General features: G+C 41.8%; 1 protein-coding gene and 1 non-coding gene across 3 annotated transcripts in view; both read right to left on the reverse strand.

Moving 5' to 3' along the window:
• The window catches only part of STIM1 (stromal interaction molecule 1), a 232480-nt gene that overhangs the window by 148505 nt on the left and 56579 nt on the right, over nucleotides 1–27396 (reverse strand). The window lies entirely within an intron of this gene.
• LOC129009149 (small nucleolar RNA SNORA7) lies at nucleotides 18493–18629 on the reverse strand. The gene has a single exon (XR_008492685.1). It is a non-coding gene; the product is annotated as a small nucleolar RNA SNORA7 (small nucleolar RNA).

Raw genomic sequence — 27396 nt, forward strand, 5'->3', positions numbered from 1 at the left:
TCGACATCTCCATTTCTCAGCTCAAGAAACTGAGGCACAGAGAAGTAAACTAAGTGGTGGCATATAGAGACAGGCAGTCTGGCTCTAGAGTCCAAGCTCTTAGCTACTACACTACACTGAAGAGTACAAGAAAGGCCTTTCTATAAATATAAATATGTGCATATGGCATAAAAACACTTCCTATAAAAACATCTCTTTCAAATAAAGTCCAAACTTCTCTGTTTCTTTAATTTTACTCCACTGCTTCTTCTATGTATCCTCCACTCCCCTCAGATTGACATTCTCTGTGGGACCTGTTCCTTCATTCATGGCTTGCCATCCCCCCTTTTCTCTTTCTCCAAATGCTAACCAACCTTTCCAGTTTAGGTCCTCCAGGATGGCTCCTTGAAAGGGTCATAGGGGAGGCAGTCAGTGCATGGGGGTATGCTGCTTCCCAATAGTTCGATGCCCACCATGATGCATCAGCCACTATGTTGGTGCTTTACACACACCACCTCATTATTCCTCACAACCCTGTGACTCTGCTGTTATTATCCCCATTTTACAGAAAAGGAAAAAGTAGTTCAGAGAATTATGTTAACTTGCCAATGGCCTACAGTTCTGAAGCATACACTCTTTCTGCTATACCTTCTCAGCCCCTTATGATCTATTCTCTACATTTAAATATTTACATGTATACAATTTGATTTTGCATTTTATTTAAACTGCCTCAAACTATTTTCCCATTTATGTATGTGTCTTATCTCCCCAACTGGACCCTGAGTGAGCCCCTCTCCTCCCCTCACACCAACGGCTTCCCCTGTAGCACCTAACAGAACTAGGCACTCAGAGTTTTGGCCAAACCAAATTGGTAAGTCTGGGCTCACTAGAAGACAGAACTGTTGTATTCTGGGTAAAGCTGCTAAATAGCTGTGATTTAACCATACAAAACTATGAATTAATTTCTTCTGGAGTTAAGGAAAAAGGTCTCTTAACCAAGAAAATCACATAGTGAAGTCTATGAGTCACTCTTGTCAGCAATGATATGAAGATCCCAGAAAACAAGTAACAAAAAAAGACTTACAGTGGGTGGAGTGTTTTTTCCCTTCCCACTCCTTAGGGAACACAACTGGGATGATGATCTCTAACGAGTGCACACAGCTTCAGCTACAGAACAAGGGAATCCCAAAGAGAAGGTCAACCAAAAACAGCCAACCCAAAAGGTGCTCAGAGAAAGCCCCCAGGCAGCTCAGAAGAATAGGGAAAGAAAAATATTGGCCAAGGAAACAAAGAATCTTCCTTGTTCCTAGTTCTATGTTCTGATTCATTCATTTACTTAACAAATATTTATTAAGAGCACTGAGGATACCAGTTGATCTAGTGTGTAATCTGGACAGGTAAATTAAACTTCTTTGAATCTCAATTTCTTCATCTCTAAAATGACTTAATAAGCACTTTCTTGCCTATATCACAAGGTATTGGGAGGGTCAAATGAGAAAGGATAGACTAACATTGTGGACAAATAATAAAGCCGTATTTTTTCAATTGTGGTAAAACATACATTCAAAAGGCTGTATTTTACATCTGTATTTCTCTGGCCTAAGTGGAATGCAGTGGTTGGGAGAAATGCAGAAATAAGATCAGTGGTAACCTCAGCTATGTCATAGTCACCTACTTTCCTGACCCCACTGTTGGGCCTGTAAGATTTGCAAGAATCACAAAACAAAGTCAGTTCTAGAATTTTCAGTTTGGAAAAGCCTAGAAGAATCACAGAATCTCAGAGCCAGAAGGATCTTTAGAAGTCACACCTCTCTCCTCTCTCTTCCATCATAACCAGATAATCATGATGGCACTGCCTAAGTGTACATCCTCTGATAGCCCCAGAGATCAAGCAGCATTTTATAAGCTAGTCTATCTAGTCTCAATTCTATTGCTATCCCTTAGTTTTTAGAAAATTCTTGTCTAAATATTTTATGTAGGGCTCAGTTATATGTAATACAGAAAAGTTCTTTGCCCAACTTGGGGCCAAACATAAAGGGAGAACAGTACCTTGCTGAAGCTAGTATGGCAGTAGTGGAGAAAATTAGTAAGAGTCTCTCCTAGGAGAAAGGGGTTTCAAGATACCGGTTCAGACTGCATGGCCACTTGCCCCTTCTCACATCTTCTAATGTTAACCCTGCTCATTCTGGATGATGGTCTTAAACTGTCTTTTTTTGGGACAGTCTTGCTCTGTCACCCAGGCTGGAGTGCAGTGGTGCTACCTCGGCTCACTGCAACCTCTGCCTCCCGGGTTCAAGTGATTCTCCTGCCTTGGCCTTCTGAGTAGCTGGGATTACAGGTATGTGTCACCACACCAGGCTCATTTTTATATTTTTAGTAGAGACAGGGCTTCTCCATGTTGGCCAGGCTGGTCTCAAACTCCTGACCTCAGATGATGTGCCCACCTCAGCCTCCCAAAGTGCTGGGATTACAGGTGTGAACCATGTGCCCGGCCTTAAACTGTCATTTTAAAACTGTCAGTCCCTCCTGTCAGTCCCTTTTAATGTTTAGAAACATTAAATCATTCTGGGACAGACCCTCACTCTTGAGGAGCCCTGTTTTAATGATAAAACATAAAGCAAATGAGCACACATTGCTCTTGGGGAAAAGGATACAACAGGATATTTTGTGACTTGGCAAAGACTGTTCTCAACACCCCTTGGTATGCAAAGCTGAAGAAAATGAAAACAAATATGCATAGGGTCTAAAGCTCTCCTAGGGAGAGACTGAAACTTTGACTCCCCTTACTTCTGAAGTTCAATGTTATTAGAATTTCTCTAACAGGCCAGGCGCGGTGGCTCATGCCTGTAATCCCAGCACTTTGGGAGGCCAAGGCAGGTGGATCACTTGAGGTCAGGAGTTCGAGACCAGCCTGACCAACATGGCAAAACCCTGTCTCTACTAAAAATACAAAAATAAATTAGCTGGGTGTGGTGGTGGGCACCTGTAATCCCAGCTACTCAGGAGGCTGAAGCAAGAGAATCGCTTGAATCCAGGAGGCGGAGGTTGCAGTGAGCCGAGATCGCGCCACTACATTGCAGCCTGGGCGACAAAGCAAGACTCCATCTCAAAAAAAAAAAAAAAAAAGAATTTCTCTAACAGACTCAAGATTCTAGGTGAAGTTAAAGGTAGGGAGGGACACTAACAGCCAACAGTAAGAGCTCATGCTGAAGGGATGTCCCAAGCTCTATATTATAACCAAAATGATCATGAGAGAAGGTTCTGGAGCTAGAATGTGGTGGAAGCTAGAAACACTTCTAGACTTAGCCAAATGGAAAATTGTGGGGGTTTCTTCCTCCAGTGGATGAGCTTATATACATATAAACTTGAGCATTCACCTTGAGAGCTCAAGCAGAGTGAACCCTAGGACCAAGAGTGACATTGAAGGACTGCCATCATCCTCCCTCAATGAACCACTGTGACTTACGGAGAATCAGGTTCTTGTGGCTACAGTAAATACAGAAACCACATTCTGTGAAAGATCCATTTTTAAAAGCCATACTGTGCAACACCAACAGAAGCTAAAAATTGGGCCTGCTAGCAGGCCAATAAGATTCTTTAGTTCTCTACTTGGAACTAAGCCTGACCCCTTTGGATTGAATAAGCCCTTAGAATTTTTGAATACTTCATAAAGAGAAAGAGGGAAGAAGAACGGCCCCAAGGGAAACATATTAAATTTCCAGATAATTTCACACTCATTCCAGAGATTTTATTATTATTATTATTGAGATGGAGTCTCGCTCTGTTGCCCAGGATGGAGTGCAGTGGTGTCATCTCGGCTCACTGCAACCTCTGCCTCCTGGGCTCAGGTGGTCCTCTCTCCTCAGCCTTCCAAGTAGCTAGGACTACAGATGCATGCCATCACACCCAGCTAATTTTTGTATTTTTTGTAGAGATGGGGTTTTGCCATGTCACCCAGGCTGGTCTCCAACTCCTGGACTCAAGTGATCTGCCTGCCTCAGCCTCCCAAAGTGATGGGATTACAGATGTGGTCCACTGCACCTGGCTGCAGAGATTAATTTTAATATTGAAAAAAGATCTGATCTTATTTGTACTCCAAGCTAATGAGATATGAGATACGTCATATTCACTGTACTTTAATTTTTCCAAAATACTCTACACCATCCCACCCATTGGGTTCTAATTACCCCTTCTGAAGCCACAAAGAAAAACAAGTTGGTTTTCTCTGCCAAAGAACAGCCTTTCAAGATATGAAGCCAGTGATTACATTTTCACTTCAGGGCATCTAATCTTGGCTTCTTCAACCTCTCCTCAAAGGACTGGATTTCAAGGCCACTCTCCATCTCCAGACTGTCTATGTTGCCTCTACAGTGCCAAGTCCAGAATGGGCTGCAGCCACTACTAAGATCACTCTCAGAACATATGAGACTATCATCTCTTCTCATTTTCTATATTTCTATTCCAGTGATGTGAGCCTAGGAGCCGTCCTTTTTTCAGATACTATATCATACTGGTAACCTTATTATAAGACTCCCTAGTCTACCCTATTCTTTGCAGGCCTGGAGAAGCAAAGGCTGGGCAAAAGCCACATTGCCCTGACTTCTTTGGGTCCTGGAACTGTACGGGTACTGAGATAGCTATCTCATTCCTCCCCACTGCCTATCTCTGGGCCTCTTGCTCCCCAACACCCCTCTTTAGTGCTTAGATTGTAAGTCTATGTCATCTTAGTCCTTAATGCACTTGTCCACAAGGACAAGAGAGGCAATGGCTTGACCACAAATTGAGAGATGAAAGGTAGTACAGCACAGAAGAATATGGACTCTGGAGTCACACAGCATGGATTCAAATGCTGGTTCTATGACCATGGGGCGCTGCACAAGTCACTGAACTTCTCTGTCCTTCAGTTTTCCTCTTTGTAGAATGAGGATAACAAAAGTACCTACTGATGAAAATGTTCTATATCTTGATTGTAGGGGAGAGGTTACACAGGCATATACTACATTTGTCAGAACTCAAACTGAGCACTTAAAATGAGTATATTATATGTAAATTATATCTCAATAAAGTCCATTTGAAAAGTTAAAAGAATTATAGTAACTACTCATGGATGATTATGAAGATTAAAAGAATTGTAAATACCTTAAAAAGTTCCAGAAAACATAGTAAGCATTCAATAAATGTTACCTATGTATAATGTAGTTTTCAATGATGCACACAATCTCTGTCTTGTGATTGCTGCTAGGGAATAAGGGAGGCATCTGAAGACTCAAAGGCATCCTCAGTTAGCCCAGGTATGGTATTTTCACAGACATTTAATTACAGACCTGGTTTTCACCAGATAAAATACCATGGTTACAATCCACACTTCTTCCACACTCCAGCCAAGGTTGCATTTAACACTGGGAAAATCGAACCACAGGAATCATCATCAAAACCAAAGATGTCCAGTGAAACTGGGAGGGATCTGCTTTCATTAGTCTTCTTCTGGCTTAGACCATGCAGTTTTCCTGGGCCAACTTTGTTTTTTATTTACTCCTTCACTAAGTCTTCCCAGAATGTCTCCTGTGCCCTGATGTCCAGAAACTAGGAAGGTGACAGAAGGAAAAGAAACCAGGTTTCCTGGTTACTTCAGCCTCACCAACTTCACAATCTACAGGCATTAAAAACATAAAAAAGAAACTGATGTCAGAGACAGCAGGGTATAACGAAGAGAGCACCTTGCAGGGAGTTGGAAGACCAGTGTCTAGCCTCACCTGACACTAGTCATCCAACCTTGAACTAGTCCTATGCCCATGGTGGGCCTCAGTTTCCCCATGTATAAAATGAAGGGCTAAGGGTACACAATCTCACAGTCTTTGGCCTTACAAGGGTAAGATGACTTGTTTCAGGCTCTCAGCCCTATGAGAAATCTCAGGACAAGCCAAGAGAGCCAATTTAAAAGATGAATTGATTTTGTCTTAGATGCAGAATGCAATGAGGGGAGTGTCTCATTGCTGCAACTGCAGCTGCGAAAAGATGACAGTAATAATCTGTAGAGATCCCTTTCAGCTGCTGTTACAGGGAACAGGTTCTTTTCCATTTGCTCACCTTGCACTGCCCCACAGGGCCAAACCTGCAAACCAAGGAGTTAGGATGCCAAGGGTGGCTCATTTCTGGCATTTCCTCCCTACTCATTCCTTGGGTCAAGCCCAGGGACTTAGAAGAGCACTGTGAGGTGAAGGGCAAAGCAGGCAAAGATAACATCTGTGCTCTGTTCTCTCTCAAAGTCAGCTACTGCAATGCATGTTCGAAGGGCTATGGGCCTGGGAGATACATAAAACAGTGAATTATGGAAGAGAAACTTATTTAGTTTATGGAAGTACACAAGATAGTTGTACACAATCATCTACTTTTGGTTGGGGCATCAGTGTCCCAGGGTACTGATGTAATGAATTGAATTGTTCAATTCTACAATTTTTGAGACTCTAGTCTCCCTCATAACCTGTGCTTGCTAAAGAGAGGTGAAACTAACTCAGCCTTTTGCTCTTAAGAGGTTCAAGATGTAGAGAGTGAAGCAGACAGCCAAGTGAATAAGACTATATAAAAGGCCTGTACAAAGTGCTATGGAGGCACAAAGTGGGCATGACAACCTCCAGAGAGAAGAGATCAAACTGGGCCTTCAAGGATGAGTAGGTATACATGGGGTAAAGAAGATGGGAAGGATATTCCTGACAGAGGGAACAGAAGGTACAAAGACTCAAGATATGAAAAAGCCTGTCAGCCTTCAGGAAAAGGAAGCAGAGTTGGAACACAAGATGGGTGAGTGTAGCAGCCTTATTTTACTTAGGACCCCACTTCTCAAATGAGACTGCAAAGTCTCCAGAAGAAAAGAGGAGGAAAAAAAAAGAGTGCTGAAAAGCTATTGAAGACACAAATACATATTACACTTCCTCTTCCACCATTCCCTGGATTCTGCCTTACACACAGACCCCTCTCCCACCCCGTACACAACCCTGACAACTCTGTGAAAGAAAAAAGTCTCTCCACTCTAATGTCAGTAGCTCCAGAATCTCCAGATGATGAGGCAGGGCTTCTACGGGAAAGAGAGAAAAGAGAATCTTAGGTCCCTGGAAAAGGGACATTAAGTACTAACTTACAAAGATCCAACCAACTTCAGTAGCCATGCAATTTAGAAAGGCTGAGGGAAGCTCTTTCCACCACTCAAGCCAAGCCCCAATGCCTTTTTCATTCAAACTCATTTCTAGTGAGCCATCCCCATCTTCCGTCTTCCTGAGAATGCTGTGGGAACAGGATTAAGAAAAGCAGCCCAACAAATTTAGAGCTAACTTACTCTTTAAAAATGACTCCAATTATAGTTATAATGTTGCCTCACATCAGACACAAAAATACATTGTAGACGGGAAAAAAAAAAAGAGAGAGAGACTCTAGGTTATCTACCAAACAGGATATATTCCTGAGCCTCAGCCTTGTTGAGAATCCTTAGATTACTGACACAGGGAGGCAAGGCAAATAAGTCAAGGTAGATAAGGCCAAAGAGGCCATGGAAACAAGATGACATGCAAGATCTGAAGTCTGTAACTACATTGGGAAACAGCTGGATGAGAGAGGGAAACATGGACTTTAGAGTTGGACCTAAACTCTAACCCCAAACCACTACTTACTAGTTTGCTTAGTTCACTAAACTTCAGTCTCCTCATCTGTAAATTAGAATAAAAGTACTTACTTCAGAGCATTACAGGGAATATTAAATGAAGTAAAGAATACAAATCACATAGCCTGAGGCACACAGTCCATGTTTCAATAACTTAACTTCCCTTCCCTTTAACCAGGGCCACAATGTTGCACTGTTGCACAATTGGGGAAACGTGGTCCCATTCACAACACAGCCTATGTGAACAACACACCCAGGACTTAGGCAATTTACAGTCCAAGAGAGCCAGCCACTAAGACTTTTGTCTATAAGCAGTATCAGAATCCAGAAAAACAGAGCTAAAATACCACCTTAGGTGTACTCAAGACAATGGATGGATCTGAGAACACACGATCAATTGTAATAAATATGAGACACCAAGGACACAAAGCTCTGAAAACAGAGGCAACTTCACCTCAGCCAAAAAGCTCCTTCTATGTTTTCTACTGGGGACAAAAGCCAATCTCTAGACCCCAAAAACCTCAACTCTGTAGAGGAGCCTGTCTTAGTCCATTCAAGCTGCTATGATAAAAATACCACAGACACGGCGGCTTAAGCAACAAACTCACTTTTCACAATTCTAGAGGCTAGGAAGTCCAAGACCAAGGTGCCAGCAGATTCAGTGTCTGGCGAGGGCCCGCTTACTGGTTCATAGATGCCTGTCTCCTTTCTGTGTCCTCCCACTGCAGAAGGGGCAAGAGAGATCTCTGGGGTCTCTTTTCTTTTCTTTTCTTTTCTTTTTTTTTTTTTTTTTTTTGAGACGGAGTCTTGCCCTCTTGCCCAGGCTGGAGTGCAGTGGAGCGATCTCGGCTTACTGCAAGCTCCGCCTCCTGGATTCATGCCATTCTCCTGCCTCAGCCTCCCAAGTAGCTGGGACTACAGGTGCCCGCCACCACGCCTGGCTAATTTTTTGTAATTTTAATAGAGACGGGGTTTCACCGTGTTAACCCCGATGGTCTCGATCTCCTGACCTCGTGATCCGCCCACCTCAGCCTCCCAAAGTGCTGGGATTATAGGCGTGAGCCACCGCGCCCAGCCTTCTGGGGTCTCTTTTCTAAGGGCACTAATTCCATTCAAGAGGGCTCTGTCCTAATGACCTAATCACCCACCAAAGGCCCTATGTCTGTTGTACCAAACCCTGTTAACTTCCATAGGGAAGGCAGCAGGTTTAAGAGGCCAAAGAAGAGACCTAGAGCCAGCAAACAAGACACGGGGTTTTATTAGGGGCTTACATACAGGGGAGAGAGTCCAGTGGTGGTGGGCTGGACAAGAGAACTGCCTTATGTACAGATATGGTCCAGTAGTGGCGGGCTGAACAAGATATCTGCCTTGCATACAGTCCAGTCGCAGCAGGCTGGACAGGAAAACCACACAGCCTAGGAGCAACAGGCTAGGCAGGAAAATCGCAACCGCTTGCAAACAGCGTGCAATTTACATAGCATTTTCACTTAACACCCTCCTCTTAATGGCCTCATCTGGCAGCCTTCATTCAACTCAAAACCCAGGGCCTCAATCCCCTGTATGGCCCGTGTTCCACACGATAGGCTGGGGCTCAGATATTACTTATAGACAAGGAACGAAATCTCTGGATTGGCCACTCCCAGATTCCCTAGCTTCGAACACACATCCAGGTGTGTCTGCCATACAGTGTCATTCTAAGGGAATGCTTGTTATTGCTCTCAGGTCCATTTACCCTACAACCTCCTAATACCATCATATTAGGGGTTAGGATTTTAATGTATGAAATTTAGAGGGACACAAACATTCAGTCTATAGCAGATCCCCATTTATCATGGATCTGGTAAGTGTGAAGCCAGGGATAAGAACAAACACTGCAAGTTTTCATCTGAGGTCCATGTCCTCTCGGCTTGACAGATGAACCAAACACTCAAGGGCAGACAGTTTTTCTAAAGGTGTTAAGTCCTATCACGTGGGACCGAAAAAACTGAGTCCAAGATCTAGGGTGAACTTAGCACCCTGGTTACCAAGGAGTGACATCATTACTCCTTACTGAGTTTATCCAGGGCAGGTAGGGACCATGTCTTATTATTTTTTATGTTCCCAGAACCTAGCACACTGCATGATATAACCCAGCAGTTGTAAATGATTGCTGAATAAATGAATTGACACGGACATGGTTTCATCCTTATTGCCTGGCCTGTAAGCCTTTGCATACTCTTCCAGCCGCCTAGCATTACCTTTCTTAACCCTTACTTATTTTCTCTCAATTTTCAGATCCAACTTAAATGTCACCTCCTCAGGTAATGTCAGGTCTTTCCTAACGCCCTAAACAATATTAAGTTCCTCTGATATATGCACCCTCTCATCACATCCCTTATTTGCACTTCATGACATTCATCAGACTTCATTATGATTATTTTGTTCATTTTTGCCTTCCCTACTACACTGCAAGCTCTAGGACAGCAGGAACCATATCTATCTTGTTCATTATTCTGATTACCAGGGCCTAGTATAGTACCTGGCAGAGAGGCAGTGTCCTATATGTTAAAAGAATGACTGAATACATGAATGAATGACAGAGCTCCAGCCTAAAATGATTCTGGAGTAAATGGAGATTCAAAACTGTCTGCTTGGCCCTAAGGTAGCCACAGTTACTTTTTTACTAGAACCTTAATAGAGCCTACAAATGCCCATGCATGGAAGATGACAGCAGATCTGGCAAACAATAGAATGAAAAACAGTTTGTATGATAGGAAGTAAGAAGAGATAAAATGGGATGAAGCAGGAACCCTAATTCTGAATGCCTTGTATGCCAAGCTAAGAAATATGGTTTATTAACCTGCAGGACAGCCACTATCTGACTTGGGTTCACTAAGGTCACATGGACCTATATAGTAGGTACCATCCTGCTACATGACCCACTGAGCTCCCTTTGTTGCCCACAACCTGATAGGCCTTATTCCCCTCCCTTCATGTTTGCCCCCATTTTCCTGAGCTATATGAGATAACTCAATAATACAAGTGTCCCCAAAGATAGCATGGTTAAATTATCCTAGCCCAATTTTACTATAGAAAGTTATAAACAGGGAAGCTGTCATTTTTGAAGGACAAAGTCAGAAGGCCTGGATTTTAGTCTTGCCAGCTGTGTAACATTAGGTTACTAAGTCAATCTTCCTGAGTTTTAGTCATCTCCTCTGTAAAGTGAGAATATCTATCTAACAAGGTTCAGGGAAGATTGTGGTAAACACATGCAAAGTGCCTAGTACAGTGCCTTACATATAGTGAAGGTCAAATACATGTCTGGGTTTTTTTCCAATCCCATCCAGGGCAAAATGGAATTATTTCCTCCTAAATGCTAAGCATTTCCACTTGACCTGATGCAGCACAGACACCCATGAGGCCAGAGACTACTCATATACACCTGGGCCTGCATTACCTCCTAAAAGGGGATGGGCAGATTGCCCTGTTTCCATTCTCTGTCCAGTTGTCCAGGCACTGAAGAAATTACCAGCAAGCAGGCTGCTGGAAGTAGAAAGGTGGGGGAAGATCTGAGGCTCTCCCAGAACTTCAGATCTATTAATAGACCAGTCACGTGTCCAGAGAGGCACAGGACTGTTGTCTGTAAACTTGGTAACCTGTGGCCCGAGACATGCAATTTAGGACTGGGTTGAATTTCAGACCAAAGATTGCAGAACGGGGTCCAACAAAAAAAGCAGGAGTAAAGCAAAGCGATCAGAGGTAAGGTGTTGACCCTTCCCTTGCCCTCCTCAACCCTTCTAGCTTCGTGTTACAGTAAGCCTTAGATAGGGCTTAGCCTTTTTAGGGACTTCAGTTTGACTTGGGAAGTATCTTCAGAGACCCACGCTACTCATGACTGTGCCACCTTGAACAAGTTACTGTTCTCCAGGCTTGTTTCTACATGTGAAACTCAAGAAGACTAGGCCAGATGACCCCAATATCTTGATGAACTTGCTCACAAATCTTCTCAAAGTCCCAGCTCTGATTTATAAGCCCAAGTCTAAAGCACTGTGTTCTAGAGACAAAAAGACAGGGATCCCAGGTGTACTACCCTTGGCACTAGCTTCAGCCACTCCACCAGGAGAGAGGCAATAATAAACTGGCAACAAGCCATTCCAATCTCTCAAAATCCTGGCACCTCCAGCCTCAGAATGCCATTATCTCATAGCATACAGCAAGGGGCTCAATAAATGCAAGCAAATGACTTCATGGAATCAGAATGTGGGGTGCTAACTGCCAGTTCCCACAGTTCCTTAACACACAAATCTAGAGCAGAAATTCACCTGCTTTAACATAAAAAAGAAAGAAGTAAAAAAGGACCTGTATTTCCTGCCTTTCCCAATCTTAGCATACCATCATAGGAAAAACAAAGCAGGACATCTGTAGAAAATTTAACAAGAATCATCAGCCAGATGCATGCCTGTAATCCCAGCACTTTGGGAGGCTGAGGCGAGCAGATCACTTGAGATCAGGAGTTCGAGACCAACCTGGCCAACATGGTGAAACCCCATCCTGGGCGCTGTGGCACGCGCCTGTAATCCCAGCTACTTGGGAGGCTGAGGCGGGAGAATTGCTTGAACCCGGTAGGCGGAGGCTGCAGTGAGCCGAGATTGCTCCAATGTGCTCCAGCCTGGGCTACAGAGTGAGTGAGAATCTGTCTCGAGGAAAAAGAAAAAAAAAAAAGAAAAAGAAAAGAAAATTTAACAAGAATCATAAAGTTGTTAGGTGGCAGATAGAAGATTTAAATACAGTTCTATATTTGTGTATGAATGTATGAAATTTTCTGTGGGTGTATGGTTGGTCTTTTCTTTACTCCATCAACAAGCCCCTTGAGGAAGACTCAAGAGATGCCTTCCAGAATCCCAGGAAAGATGTTAGACTGCCTTGTGACACCAGGAAGGGATTCCTGTCAGCATTCTGGGGCTCTATAAGATGCACACGCATGCACACACGCACACACACACACATCCCCAGGCTAAACTACAAAATCCACAGAATAAAGATACACCAAGTGAGTTTAAAAAACAGAATAGCAGCCGAGCGTTGTGGCTCACATCTGTAATCCCAGCACTTTGGGAGGCCGAGGTGGGTGGATCACCTGAGGTCAGGAGTTCAAGACCAGCCTAGCCAACACGGTGAAACTTCGTCTCCACTAAAAATACAAAAAATTAACTGGGTGTGGTGGCGCACACCTGCAGTCCCAGCTACTCAGGAGGCTGAAGCAGGAGAATCACGTGAACCTGGATAGCAGAGGTTGCACTGAGCCGAGATTGCACCACTGCACTCCAGCGTGGGCGACAAGGTGAGACTCTGTCTCAAAAAAAAAAAAAAAAATGGACTGTTACGCAGGATTACATCTGTGTTAACATATCTAAAGAAAAAATGTGTCCTTCCTTAGGGAGATCAGTCAACCATGAAAGCTGAGAAAAAGCAGAGTAACAGATACATATTGGCAGTACCCATCATTCTTTCATTCCACAAAAGGTTTACTAAGCACTTACTTTATTTCAGGCACAAATCTAGGCCCTGGGAATAGGGTGATCTTAACACCCTCAAGGGGAGAAGAAGCCAACAAAGTTTAAACACTTCATTTGCTTTCCCATGACCTTTCTATCTGTACTGCAAGACAAATGCGTCAGGCTATTGTAGCTGCTATATCCGCAGGGTTCTTAGTTGCAAGAACAAGTTAGATTGCAAATTTAGCAACCCAACTGATTTTGGCTAGTTTGAGAAGAAGAACTTATCAAAAGAGTAACTCAGACTTACAAGGAGAAATGAAAAACCAGGGATTGATGCTAAGAACAATGCCTAAAACTAGGTAGCAGAACTAATCTGATCAGGATGCCTCTGCTTCCACTGCCAACCTCCACTATCTCTAGCCACTGTAATATAACTGGCACTGCTGCTGCAGGAACTCAATTTGCTACCTGCACCACCATCACTGCACCCTGCTTCTTTGCATCACAACTCTTCAAAGTCCATGATGAATGGCTAAGACCAAAAGAGCCTAGGGCAAACTGCGAAAAAGGTTACAAGTAAATAGCTGGCATTTTAGGTAAAGAAATTCCTTAAACACAGGAAAGGGTAATAAATATTCACTTTAGCCACTTTGGCATTATACACAAAACACTGGATTCACCTAATGAATGTCCCTAATTCAGACCCTATGTTCAATATAACCTTCATGATTAGGATGTTTGTGTTCCACGGTGCCATCCAGAGGTAGAAAATGTACAGGTCATTAACAACACAGGGTGTCCAGTATATCTGACAGTTCTACTTCCAGAGGTAGACTTAGAAATTGGCATTGTAGTTTTACAAGAACTTAATATGAGTCTGCTCAAAGATAAATAAAGGTTAATATGAGTCTGCTCAAAGATAAATGTTCTCAGTGAACTGTGAACTGACCAAATCTGAACCGCCAGAAAGTTAACTAAAAATTAACATTCATTGAGCTCTTCATATGTGCTAGATAGTATGCCAAGCACTTAATATGGATTAACTAATTTTTCAAAGCAACCTTAAAAGTTAGATGCCATTCTCCCTACTTAACATAAGAGGAAACTGAGACACAAAGTGGTTAAATGGACTTGCCTAGGAATACACAGCTTATAATAGGAGGAGCCCAGATTTTGAGCCCAGACTGTATGACTCCATACTTAAGCATCTGTCAACTCCCTAAAGTAAATCCCTACCTATTGAGGCCTCTAAGGTGGTAGCCCTCCTCACTGGAGTGGTTCTGGTGGGTTACATATTGGCAGGAAGACATAGTCCTCTATCTTCCATCCTAAGGTTAAATTCTTGATTTAATTATCTGCAGATACAAAATTTTATTGGAAGAGAGATGACTGTCCACACAGGATAAAAACAGATAAAGCATCTGAGTAAGGCTTTGCTTAACCCACAGATTCTCTCATTGCAGCTACCGGCAGTACTATCCACACAAAGTATTTGCTGGACTTAAAGTTCAATTATTATGATACTACAACCTTTTATTTATATTCAGGGATTATGCCTACATTCAGAATTCGGAAAGAATTTACACAAACAGTATGTATTAAGACAGTGGTCTCCCAAGTGGAATGCATAAGTCTTTCCAGTGAAGTACAAAAAGAAAAATTAAAAATCTTACTTTATAATTGTTTCTAATCTTAAAATATAAGAATTATGCTTTACCAATGTTAACTGTACAGACTAACAATGGTCCCCTCTCTGGGTATGGATGTCATGTATTTCCGTATCGCTTACCACATATGAGTTATCCTGAGAATAGAGATGGGAGCTCCATAGTGTGCAAGGAAGAACATCAGTATCTGCAGTCACTCATTTGCTTTCAGGGTACTTATAAATTATGGTTTATATTTTTTTCTCAACTAAACCAAACTTTACCACATAAATGATCTTAAGGGATGTTTGCAAATAAATAAATGAATATGAAAAACAATCCCCATAGGTTAAATATTAAAATTACAAACAAAAATAAATACCAAGTAACAAAGCTGACCCTTCTATACCTAATATGAGCTCTCTGTGAGCTATATTACAGGATGAAAACAATCTAATTGGTTCAAACAATAAGTTGGCAAAAAAATTCAAAATTATCAAAAGATACTTAGAATACTGTATGGATTTAAATTTATTATTAACAATAAACTAAATCCTTACCGGGCCTGATATATTAAATCAGATGTCAGTAAAACATTTTCTGTAAAGGGCCAGATAGTTAATATTTTACAGCCTCTATTATAACTAATTAACTCTACCACCGTAGTATAAAAGTAGCCACAGACAATTACATTACATTGTTATTGATTACATTAATCAAATGAATGTGGCTGTGTTCCAATAAAACTTTATTTATAGAAGCAGGCATAATTTGTTGACCATTACATTAAATAATGATAAAATAAAGCTATCATGATTAAAAACCATCTAAAAATTATATCTGAAGATAAACTTTTATAATTTTTCTGTAGTGTTTAAAGTCCAAAGATATTCAATCCAGTGCTAAGAAGTCTCTTTACACATGTCCTGCTTAATAATGAAAAACAAAAGGAACATATTATTGGTAAAACATTTATTCTTTCTTATTGCAGTAATAAAGTGGATTAAATAGTACAAAGAAAGCAATATTTTGTTTGTTTTGTTTGTTTGTTTTGAGATGGAGTCTCACTCTGTCCCCAGGCTGGAGTGCAGTGGTGCAATCTTGGCTCACTGCAACCTCCGCCTCCCAGGTTTAAGCAATTCTCCTGCGTCAGCCTCCTGAGTAGCTGGGACTACAGGCGTGTGCCACCATGCCCAGCTAATTTTTATAGTTTTTGTAGAGATGGGGTGTCACCATGTTAGCCAGGATGGTTTCGATCTATTGACCTTGTGATCCACCTGCATCGGCCTCCCAAAGTGCTGGGATTACAGGCGTGAGCCACCGTGGCCAGCTGGAAAGCAATATTTTTAAAACTGCATTCCTTTGTCAGCAAATATTGTTAGAAAATATATATTAAATATTGTTTAAGATTTGAAAAACAAATATTATTATAAATTATGGAGCATGAGGTATTTTCTAGGAAGTAAGATACAAGTTTTCTTTCATGTGCCAGTTAAGGGTATTTGCTACATTCTGTTAAATTCTGAAATAAAAAAGGAACTGTCTTTCAAGGGACACTAAAGGAAAAATGTACAAGAGAAGAAATATCCTCTATAGCATAAGACTTCCTTAGTTGAAATAAGATTTATTTTTTAAATGATAGAAAATAAAGTTTTATTTTAAAAATACTTAAGTGTAACCACAATAAAGTAGCTGCTTCAACTGGAATTTTAAAAGGATTATGGGTAAGATTAAAGAAATAGCACTACACATGAAATTCTTTCCTGAATTATTCATAAGCAAGCTATTACAGCAAAGAAATTAAAGCTGGAAGTGTTGAGTACTACAAGGCTTCATTGAAATTGTTTATTTTGTAAAAATAAGACCTTTAAAATACAGTAATACTATTGACTATTGCATCAAAAATACATCAAATACTTAGGGGGAAAAAAAATAATAAAAGATATATAAAGCCAGGCACGGTGGCTCATGCCTGTAATCTCAGCACTTTGGGAGGCCAAGGCGGGTGGATCACGACGTCGGGAGATCGAGACCATCCTAGCTAACATGGTGAAACTCCGCCTCTGCTAAAAATACAAAAAATTAGCCAGGCGTGGTGGCGGGCGCCTGTAGTCCCAGCTACTTGGGAGTCTGAGGCAGGAGAATGGCATGAACACAGGAGGCGGAGCTTGCAGTGAGCTGAGATTGCGCCACTGCACTCCAGACTGGGTGACAGAGGGAGACTCCATCCCAAAAAAAAAAAAAAGAAAAGAAAAAAAAAAGATATATAAGACCACTACAAGACAACCTAAAGACTTACCGAAAAAAAATAATTTTAAAGATCTAAATAGGCCAGGCATGGTGGCTCAAGCCTGTGGCAGGAAAATCACTTGAGCCCAGAAGTTCAAGACCAGCCTGGGCAACATAGTGAGACCCTGACTCTAATTTAAAAAATAAATAAATAAATAAACTGAGTAAGTGGAAGAACATATCATGTTCATGAGTTGAAAGACTACATATAGTTTGTCAGTTCTCCCAATCCATAGATTTAATGCAAAGCCAATCAATATCCCAACAGGGGTTTTTCTTAGCAGAAGATGACAAACTGATTCTAAAATTCACATAGAAATACCAAGGACAGCCAAGCAGTGCTGAAGAACAACAAGCTGATAAACTTAAACTTCCAAATATCAAGAATAATTACAATAAAAATTAGCACAGTGTGGTACTAGTGCAGGATACAAAAATGACAAACAGAACAGAGAGTGTGGAAACAGACCCACAAATATCTGCCTTATGAGAGAGGTAACACTTATGGTACAGTAGGAAAGAATGACCTTTTTTTTTTTTTTTTTGAGATAGGGTCTCACTCTGTCACCTGGGCTGGAGTACAGTGGCACAATCTCAGCCCACTGCAACCTCCGCCTCCCAGCTTCAAGCAATTCTCATGCCTCAGCCTCCCAAGTAGCTGGGATTACAGGCATACACCACCATGCACAGCTGATTTTTGTATTTTTAGTAGAGACAGAGTTTCATCATGTTGCCCAGGCTGGTCTCAAACTCCTGGCCTCAAGTGATCCACCTGCTTCAACCTCCCATAGTGCTGGGATTACAGCCATGAGCCACTGCGCCCGGCCCAGGAATGATTCTTTTCAATAAATGGTGTTGGATCAATTGGTTATAAACAGAAGGAAAAAAATGTACCTAGAATCATTACTTCACACCATACACAAAAATATCGATTTCAGATGGATTGCAGATCTAATGGGAAAGGTGAAACAATAAAGCTTTTAGATTAAAAAAATTATGGGGAAGTCGTTATGAACTTGGAATAGGCAAAGAGTGTTGTTTTTTTGTTTGTTTTTTTTTGAGACGGAGTCTCACTCTGTCTCCTAGGCTGGAGTGCAGTGGCGCCGATCTCTGCTCACTGCAAGCTCCGCCTCCTGGGTTCACACCATTCTCCTGCCTCAGCCTCCCGAGTAGCTGGGACCACAGGCGCCCGCCACCACGCCCGGCTAATTTTTTGTATTTTTAGTAGAGACGGGGTTTCACCATGTTAGCCAGGATGGTCTCGATCTCCTGACCTCGTGATCCACCCACCTCAGCCTCCCAAAGTGCTGGGAATACAGGATGAGCCACCGCACCTGGCCTGCAAAGAGTTATTTTTTTTTATTACTCATTTTTTTTTTCTTTAGGAAAGAAGCAGACCCAGTTAAAGAAGAAGAATCCTTAAAGGAGGTTTTCCTGCCCAGGGACTGAACGCTGTCACAGAGTGTCTTCCAATCACCAGCTACTGAGCAAGCTGGAATGAAAAGGGTGCCTCACCAGGTTTGCTTTCCCTCCCTTTGTGAAGCTGGCAGAATACTAAGCACTTTCCAGATGGGATCCCAGGAGGCCAGATTTCTTACAGGGCACAAAAAGGGCTAAGGACACATGGAGGAAAAGGTTGATAAACCGAGAAAAGATATTCATAATACACATATAAGACAAAGGACTTATATCCAGCATACATAAAGAACTCCTACAAATCAGTAAGAAAAAGATAGCCCAATGGAAAACTGGGCAAAAAAGCTTGAACAAATACTTCACAAAATAATAAATCCAGATATTAAATACACATATACATATCTATATGTCCATATAGATATTCATATGTATATCAAAAGATGCTCTATACATTAGTCACTGGGGAAAAACAAATTAAACCACAATGTGATAACAGTGGTGTTAGCACTCACCAGAATGGCTAAAATAAAAAAGATAGGGAAATACTAGATGTTGAAAAGAAGGTCAAACAACTAGAATTCTCATATTCTGCTTGTAGGAATGTATATTAATATCTATCATTGCATAACAAATTACCCCCAAAATTTAGTTGCTCAAAACAATAAACATTATTTCATACAGTTTCTGAGGGTTAGGAATGAAGGAAGTGGCTTAACTGAGTGGCTATGGCTCTGGTCTCTTAGGTTTTAAAAGGGCAATAGCCATCTGATGGTTTGACTGGGGCTGGAGGATTTGCTTTCATGGCGGCTCACTCACATTCCCAGCAAGTCCATGCTGATTGTTGTCAGGAAACACTAGTTCTCCACATGGCCTTTTCCATACACTTCTTGAGTGTCCTCACAATATATTGATGGACTTCCGCAGAGTGAATAATTCAAGAGACAGAGAGAAAGCAAAAAGGAAACTGTGGTGCCTTTTATGACCTGATTTCTGAAGTTGTACACTATCATGTTCACTTTATTCTATTTGTTAGAATAGAAAGTGAGGTCCAGCTCAAGGGGAGGGGAATTAGACTCCACCCCTTGATGGAAAGAGTATCAAATAATTTGTGGACATATTTTAAAACTAAGTATATCCAGTTTGGCAAAGAATGTGACAGTACCCACTGTGGAGCACACACATCTCACCAAGGCCTCCAGTGTGCTAATGCTGTCTGGTTAGCATGATGTTGTCAACGTAATATATCATGGTGATGTTCTATGGCCAGATGGTCCAGGTATCTTCTGACTATATTATGACAAACAGTATAAGGGTAGAAGTGTTTACATATCCCTAGGCAAAACTATAAAGGAATACTGATATGTTCCCCATGAATACAAATAGTTTTTAATCCTTTTTTCTGACTGAAACAGAAAATGATGCGTTTGCCAAATCAATGGCCAAATATCAAAGTATAACCTGCTCTAGCAAAGATATCAAATGCATCATGGCAGCCACATTTGGGAATGCTAAATTAAAATTACTGAAGTCCAGTCATTCTCTGATCAATCCAGTTTTACAGGGGCAGACTAATGAATTAAATATAGATAGAGACCACCACCCTGCATCTTAAGATACTTAAGGGTAGCTCGGGTGCAGTGGCTCACGTCTGTAATCCCAGCACTTTGGGAAGCCGAGGCGGGCAGATTACCTAAAGTCAGGAGTTCAAAACCAGCCTGGTCAACATGGTGAAACCCCGTCTCTACTAAAAATACAAAAATTAGCCAGGCGTGGTGGCGGGCGCCTATAATGCCAGCTACTTGGGAGGCTGAGGCAGGAGAATTGCTTGAACCCAGAAGGCAGAGGCTGTAGTGAGCCAAGACTGCACCATTTCACTCCAGCCTGGGAAACAGAACAAGGCTCCATGTCAAAAAAAAAAAAAAAAGATACTTAAGGGTAGCACTACTCTCCACCATCTGTCCCAGAAGGTGTTATTGGGTTTGGTTCACTATCTTGGCCAGGAGAGCAGGAGGTAGTTTCCAAGGCTTCCACTTAGCCTTCCCACTATGACACCTCTTATTCAACAGGTCAAGTATCCAGTATGGGTGCTATCTTTAACTGCTGAGTTTGTCAATCCCAATTATACACTTGGGGACAGAGAAAATGACCAGTTGGTAGGTCTGTGGGATAATTCTACTTCAAAAAAGTATCATAGAAAAGTAACAAGATAAATATATATATTAAAATCATACTAAGTGAAAGAAACCAGACATGATTCCATTTATATGAAATGTCCAGAATAGGCAAATTCATAGAGACAGAAAGTAGACTAATGATTGCCAGAGGATAGAGAATAGGGAGTGTGACTGCTTAATGGGTGCAGTGTTTCTTTTTAGGGTGATGAAAATGTTCTGAAATTAGATAGTGGTAATGGTTACACAAAATTGTTGAAAACCAACAAATTGGGTGGGGCACAATGACTCATGCCTGTAATCACAGCACTTTGAGAGGTCAAGGCAGAAAGACTGCTTGAAGGCAGGACTTTGAGACCAGCTTGGGTAATATGGCAAGACCCCATCTCTACCAAAAAAAAAAAAAATTGTACACTTCAAAATAATAAGTTTTATGCAATGTGAATTTTTTTTTTAAGAAACAGGGGTCTTGCTCTGCTACTCAGGCTAGAGTACACTGACACAATCATAGCTTAATGCAGCCTCAAACTCCTGGGTTCAAGCAATCCTCTCACCTTAGCCTTCTGAGTAGAAAGGGCTAAAGGGGCATGCCACCATGCCAGACTAATTTTTTAATTTTTTGTGCAGACTGATTCTTGCTATGTTGTCCAGGCTGGTCTTGAACCCTTGGACTCAAGGGATCCTCCCACTTCAGCCTCCCAAGTAGCAGGGATTACAGGTCTGTACCACCACCAAACTGTTATGTGATTTTTACTTCAATTTTTTAAAAAATCGAATGGTTGTTGGCTGCCTGGTAAACTGGATAGTATATGAGGGCAGCTTTCATCCTCACTCAATTTATAATACAGAATCCATCCAGCTCACAGCTTTATACACCGTACCATATAGAGCCCTTGCCAAATGCTTAGGATACGAATATATTTCATCACTTACGTTAACCAACACATTATAAAGCAACTTCTTCCTGTTCTCTATGAGTCACTATTTAAATTTGAAAGACTCATGGCTTCTTAAAAAAAAAAAACTCACAGTTTCAGGCTGGGCACAGTGGCTCACACCTGTAATCCCAGCACTTTAGGAGGCAGAGGCAGGCGGATCACCTGAGGTCGGGAGTTCGAGACCAGCCTGCCCAACAAGGAGAAACTCCATCTCTACTAAAAACACAAAATTAGCTGGACATGGTGGCGCATGCCTGTAATCCCAGCTACTCGGGAGGCTGAGGCAGGAGAATCACTTGAACCCGGGAGGCAGAGGTTGCGGTAAGCCGAGATCACACCATTGCACTCCAGCCTGGGCAGTAAGAGCGAAACTCCGTCTCAAAAAAAACACAGTTTGGTGTTGGGGCTAAGAAAAGTCCTTGGCATCTTCAACCCCAGACAATGACTGGCTCTGCTACTTACCTCCCTCTCCCTGATTAGAAGGAAAATACAATCTCTATTATAAAATGTCAGAAAGATGCAAAGAAAGGATTCAAGCACTATCCCATCTTAAGCAAATATTTAATGGATAAACTGTCTAGCAGTTTTCAAATTATGCTCTGTAGACTCCTCCTCTCCCCTGTCCAAGTCTCCTGGCAATATCTACTTCAAGTAGAATTCTACTTTTGTTGAATTTTAAATATTGGAAACACATTTTTTTTAACAAAAATGGCTTAATTATGTAGTAAACATCTACGAATTTTGTTGACTTAAAACTATTTCCCTACCTCCCAAACCTACCTTTCTGTAAATGTACCTTGATCTTCTTCCCTTAAGGAACCACCTCTTTCCTGCTCTCAATCCACATGGTTCCAGGGAAGCTGACCCTGACCTCTGGGTTCCATGAGTAGAATGAAACTCTGTTGGCCAATTAAAGGCCAGTATTCTCCTGGCCACAGTGATTACTTTAGGATGGGCATAGGACCCAAGCCAAAATCATACCCAGGACCACCAGCACCATCAGGAAAGAGGTATTATGTTGTATCTTTCTTTTTTTTTTTTTTTTTTTTTTTTGAGACAGTGTCTGACTGTCTCCCAGGCTGGAGTGCAGTGGTCCGATCTTGGCTCACTGCAGCCTTGACCTCCCAGGCTCTAGCTCAGTCTCCTGAATAGCTAGGACTACAGGTACAAGTCTCCTGAGTAGCTAGGACTACAGGTACAAGCCACCATGCTCAGCTAATTTTTGTATTTTTTGTAGGGATGCGATTTCCTCATGTTGCCCAGGCTGGTCTCAAACTCCTGGGCTCAAGTGATCCACCTGCCTTGGCCTCCCAAAATGCTAGGATTATAGGTTTGAACCAATATGCCAGGCCTGTTGTATCTTTCAATAAGCTGGTAGGATGCATACCCAAATCTGATATCTTTCTTTGCCACTACATGGGAGAAAGCCTGCCTAAGAATGACACCAGTACAAAGAAAAGCAGAGCCAAAGGGGGAGAGAGTGAGTCCTAATGACATATTTTAACTCCCTGTATCTAGCTGTGTCTAAAAGTAGAACTACTTCTAGGCTTTTTAGTTGCTCAGTCAATAAAGTCCCTCTCTTGGTTAAGTCAGTCTGAATTGTATTTCCGTCACCTGCAAAAGAAAGAGTCACAACAAATGCAAAATTATTTAAATAAAAAATTGAAAATCAATCATCTAGTCAGTAAGCCTCAAACCTTTTCTGAGAATCACAGTCATGAGAAGAATCTCTTTAAAAACTCCCAGAAAACTTAGTCTTCTCCTTGATTCTCCATTACATTCCCAAATCTCATTTTATGGTTTCCAAATCACTTTTCCACTGATAACCTCAGCTCATCTTCAAAAACAAAACAAGGCTGGGTACGGTAGCTCACACCTGCAGTCCCAACACTTTGAGAGGCCAAGGCAGGTGATCGTTTGAGTCCAGGGGTTCAATACCAGCCTGGGCAACATGGCAAAATCCTGTCTCTACAAAAAATGCAAAAATTATCCAGACATGGTGGCATGCGCCTGTAGTCCCAGCTACTTGAGAGGCTGAGGTGGGAGGATCGTTTGAGCCCAGGAGGTAAAGGTTGCAGTGAACCGAGATTGTGTCACTGCACTCCAGCCTGGCCGACAGAGCCAGACCCTGTTTAAAAACAAAACAAACAAACAAAAAAAAACAGAAACCCTGTGAAGTCAGCATTCACCTTTTGTAATCAAAGACATTAAGGTTCAGAGAGAAGTGACGAGTCTTAAGTCATCCAACTTGAAATCAAGGCCTCTGTCTCCATATGATCTTCTCACTAATCGTTACTGTTTTTGCACAGTTCTCAGGAAGCCTTACACAGGGCTGGGAACCTGACTGGGCTCAGTACAGACTTGCTACCTGACTACATTGTTCCCCTCACCCCTGCCAGTTGTGCCTTGTTTCAATTAGGCCTCACCCTGCTCCTCACAGGCTGAGATACAGACAAGCCAATAGCAGAGCATCTCACTACACGTACATAAGGGTGTGTCACTCAACTGACTGGCATCCCTGCAAGTCACTGGCCTTACTCTCAAAGTTGCCCCTAAACCTATCAAATGCACATCAGTGGATCAGATCCGATGAGGAGGAAATGTCTTCTAAAATGCCCCTATCAAGAAGCTTCAGCCAACAGCCACTAAAACATTGCCAAACCACCTTTCCATATCTATTGAGATTTAAAGATTTAAAAATCATTACTGGCCGGGAGTGGTGGCTCACGCCTGTAATCCCAGCACTTTGGGAGGCGGAGGTGGGCGGATCACCTGAGGTCAGGAGTTCGAGAACAGCCTGGCCAGCATGGCGAAACCCCGTCTCTATTAAAAATACAAAAAAATGGCCAGGCGCAGTGGCTCACGCCTGTAATCCCAGCACTTTGGGAGGCTGAGGCGGGCAGATCACCTGAGGTCAGGAGTTCGAGACCAGCCTGGCCAACATAGTGAAACCCCATCTCTACTAAAAATATAAAAATTAGCTGGGTGTGGTGGCAGGCGCCTGTAATCCCAGCTACTCAGGAGGCTGAAGCAGGAGAATCGCTTGAACCCAGGAGGCAGAGGTTGCAGTGAGCCGAGATCGCGCCATTTACACTCCAGCCTGGGGGACAAGAGTGAGACTTTGTCTAAAAAAAAAAAAAAAAAAAAAAATGGGTGTGGTGGCACGTGCTTGTAGTCCTAGCTACTCAGGAGGCTGAGATAGGGTGGCAGAGATTGGCAGTGAGCCAAGATCACGCCACTGCACTCCAGCCTGGGCAACAGAGTGAGACTCTGTCTCAATTTAAAAAAAAAAAAAAATCATTACTGACTGGATTGGCATATATTCAAGGGTTTAAAGTTCAAGAAATTCACACTACACCCAAAAGTTAACTCAAAGTGGATCAATGACCTAAATATAAGTGCTAAACCATAAAACTCTTTGAGGTAAAACATAGGAGCAAACCCATAAAACTGAGGAGTAAATCTTCATAACCTTGGCTTTGACAACAGATTTTTTATTTTTTAATCTTATTTATTTACTTATTTATTTTGAGATGTATCACCCTGTTGCCCAGGCTGGAGTGCAGTGGCACAATCTCAGCTCACTGCAACCTCTGCTTCCTGGGTTCAAGTGACTCTCCTGCCTCAGTTCCCGAGTAGCTGGGATTACAGGCGTGCAGCACGAAACCTGGCTAATTCTTTTTGTATTTTTAGTAGAGACAGGGTTTCGCCATGTTGGTCAGGCTGGTCCCGAACTCCTGACCTGAGGTGATCTGCCCACCTCAGCCTCCCAAAGTGCTGGGATTACACATGTGAGCCACCATGCTGGCCAAACTTTTTTAGATACAACACAAAAGCACAAACAACAACAACAACAAAAGATAAATTAAAATCTATCAAAATTAAAAACTAGGCCGGGCGCGGTGGCTCACGCCTGTAATCCCAGCACTTTGGGAGGCTGAGGCATGTGGATCACAAGGTCAGGAGATCGAGACCATCCTGGCTAACACCGTGAAACCCCGTCTCTACCAAAAATACAAAAAATTAGCCCAGCTACTCAGGAGGCTGAGGCAGAAGAATGGCATGAACCCGGGAGGCGGAGCCTGCAGTGAGCCGAGATGGCGCCACTGCACTCCAGCCTGGGCGACAGAACAAGGCTCCGTCTCAAAAAAAAAAAAAAAATTAAAAACTAGACCAGATACAGTGGCTCACGCCTATTAATCTCAACACTTTGCAAGGCTGAGGCAGGTGGATCGCTTGAGCCCAGAAATTCGAGATGAGCCTGGGCAACATAGCAAAATCTCGTCTCTAAAAAATAAAAATAAATTTAAAGCTACAGTGTATCAAAAGACATTATCAAGAAAGTGAAAAATCAACCTATAGAATGGGAGAAAATATTTGCAAATCATACATCTCATTAAGGGTCTAGTATTCAGAATATATAAGAATTTTAATAACAACAAAAAACAAATAACCTAATTTTAAATGGACAAAGGACTTGAATACACATTCTCCAAAGAAGACATACAAATGGCCAATAAGCACATGAAAAGATGATCATGTGCTTAGTCACTAGGGAAACACAAATCAAACCACAATGAGATAACATGTCACACCCAATAGGATGGTTATAATTAAAAATAAAACCAAAAAGGAAAAAAAAAGAAGTACTGGCAAAGATGTGGAGAAATTGGAACCCCTTATACACTGCTGATGGGAATGTAAAATGGTATAGCTGCTATGGAAAACAGTTTGGTGGTTCCTCAAAAACTTAAACATAAAGCTACCATACAATTCTACAGTTCCACTCCTATGATACACTCCCAAAAATTGAAAACAGGCCAGGCGCGGTGGCTCATGCCTGTAATCCCAGCACTTTGGGAGGCCAAGGTGGGTGCATCACGAGGTCAGGAGATTGAGACCATCCTGGCCAACATGGTGAAACCCCATCTCCACTAAAAATACAAAAATCAGCCAGGCGTGGTGGTGCACACCTGTAATTCCAGCTACTCGGGAGGCTGAGACAGGAGAATCATTTGAACCCAGGAGGCAGAGATTGCAGTGAGCTGACATTGCGCCACTGTACTCCAGCCTGGCGACAGAGTGAGACTCCGTCTCAAAAAAAATAAAAAAATTGAAAACAGGTACTGGAACAAGTACATGTAACTAGCATGTCCATAGCATAGCAAACAGTCTAAATATTCATCAACAGATGAATAAACAAATTGTGGTATGTATATATACACATAATTCAGCCAGTAAAAAAAAAAGTGAAGTTTTCTGATGCATGTTGCAACATAGATGGACCTTGAAAACATTATGCTAAGTGAAATAAGCCAGACACAAAAAGACAAACATTATATGATTCCACTTAATGAAATATCTAGAATAGGCAAATTCACGAAGACAAAAAGTAGACTGGAAGTTAACAAAGGCTAGCAGGAGGGAAGAATGGGGAGTTATTGCTTAATAAGTACAGAGTTTCTGTTTGGGATGATGAAAAATGTTTTAAAATAGTGGTGAAAGTTGCACAATACTGTGAGTGTAATTACTGCAATTAAATTGTATACTTATCAATGAATACAATGACAAAATTTGGTTATATATATTTTACCACCAAAAAAATAAAAATAAAAAAAGAAAGTACGGACATGTTACAATGTAGATTAAGCTCCAAAATATTATTCTAAGAAGCCAGATACAGAAGGTCACATATTATATGATTTCATTGATATGAAATATCCAAAATAGGTAAATCCTATTGGTGGCTGCCAGCGGGAGCAGAAAATAGGGAGAAACTGCTTAATAGGTAAGGGGTTTTCCTTTGGAATGATAGAAATGTTTTGGTGC

This window comes from Pongo pygmaeus, chromosome 9, assembly GCF_028885625.2.
Source record: "Pongo pygmaeus isolate AG05252 chromosome 9, NHGRI_mPonPyg2-v2.0_pri, whole genome shotgun sequence".
NCBI lineage: Eukaryota > Metazoa > Chordata > Mammalia > Primates > Hominidae > Pongo > Pongo pygmaeus.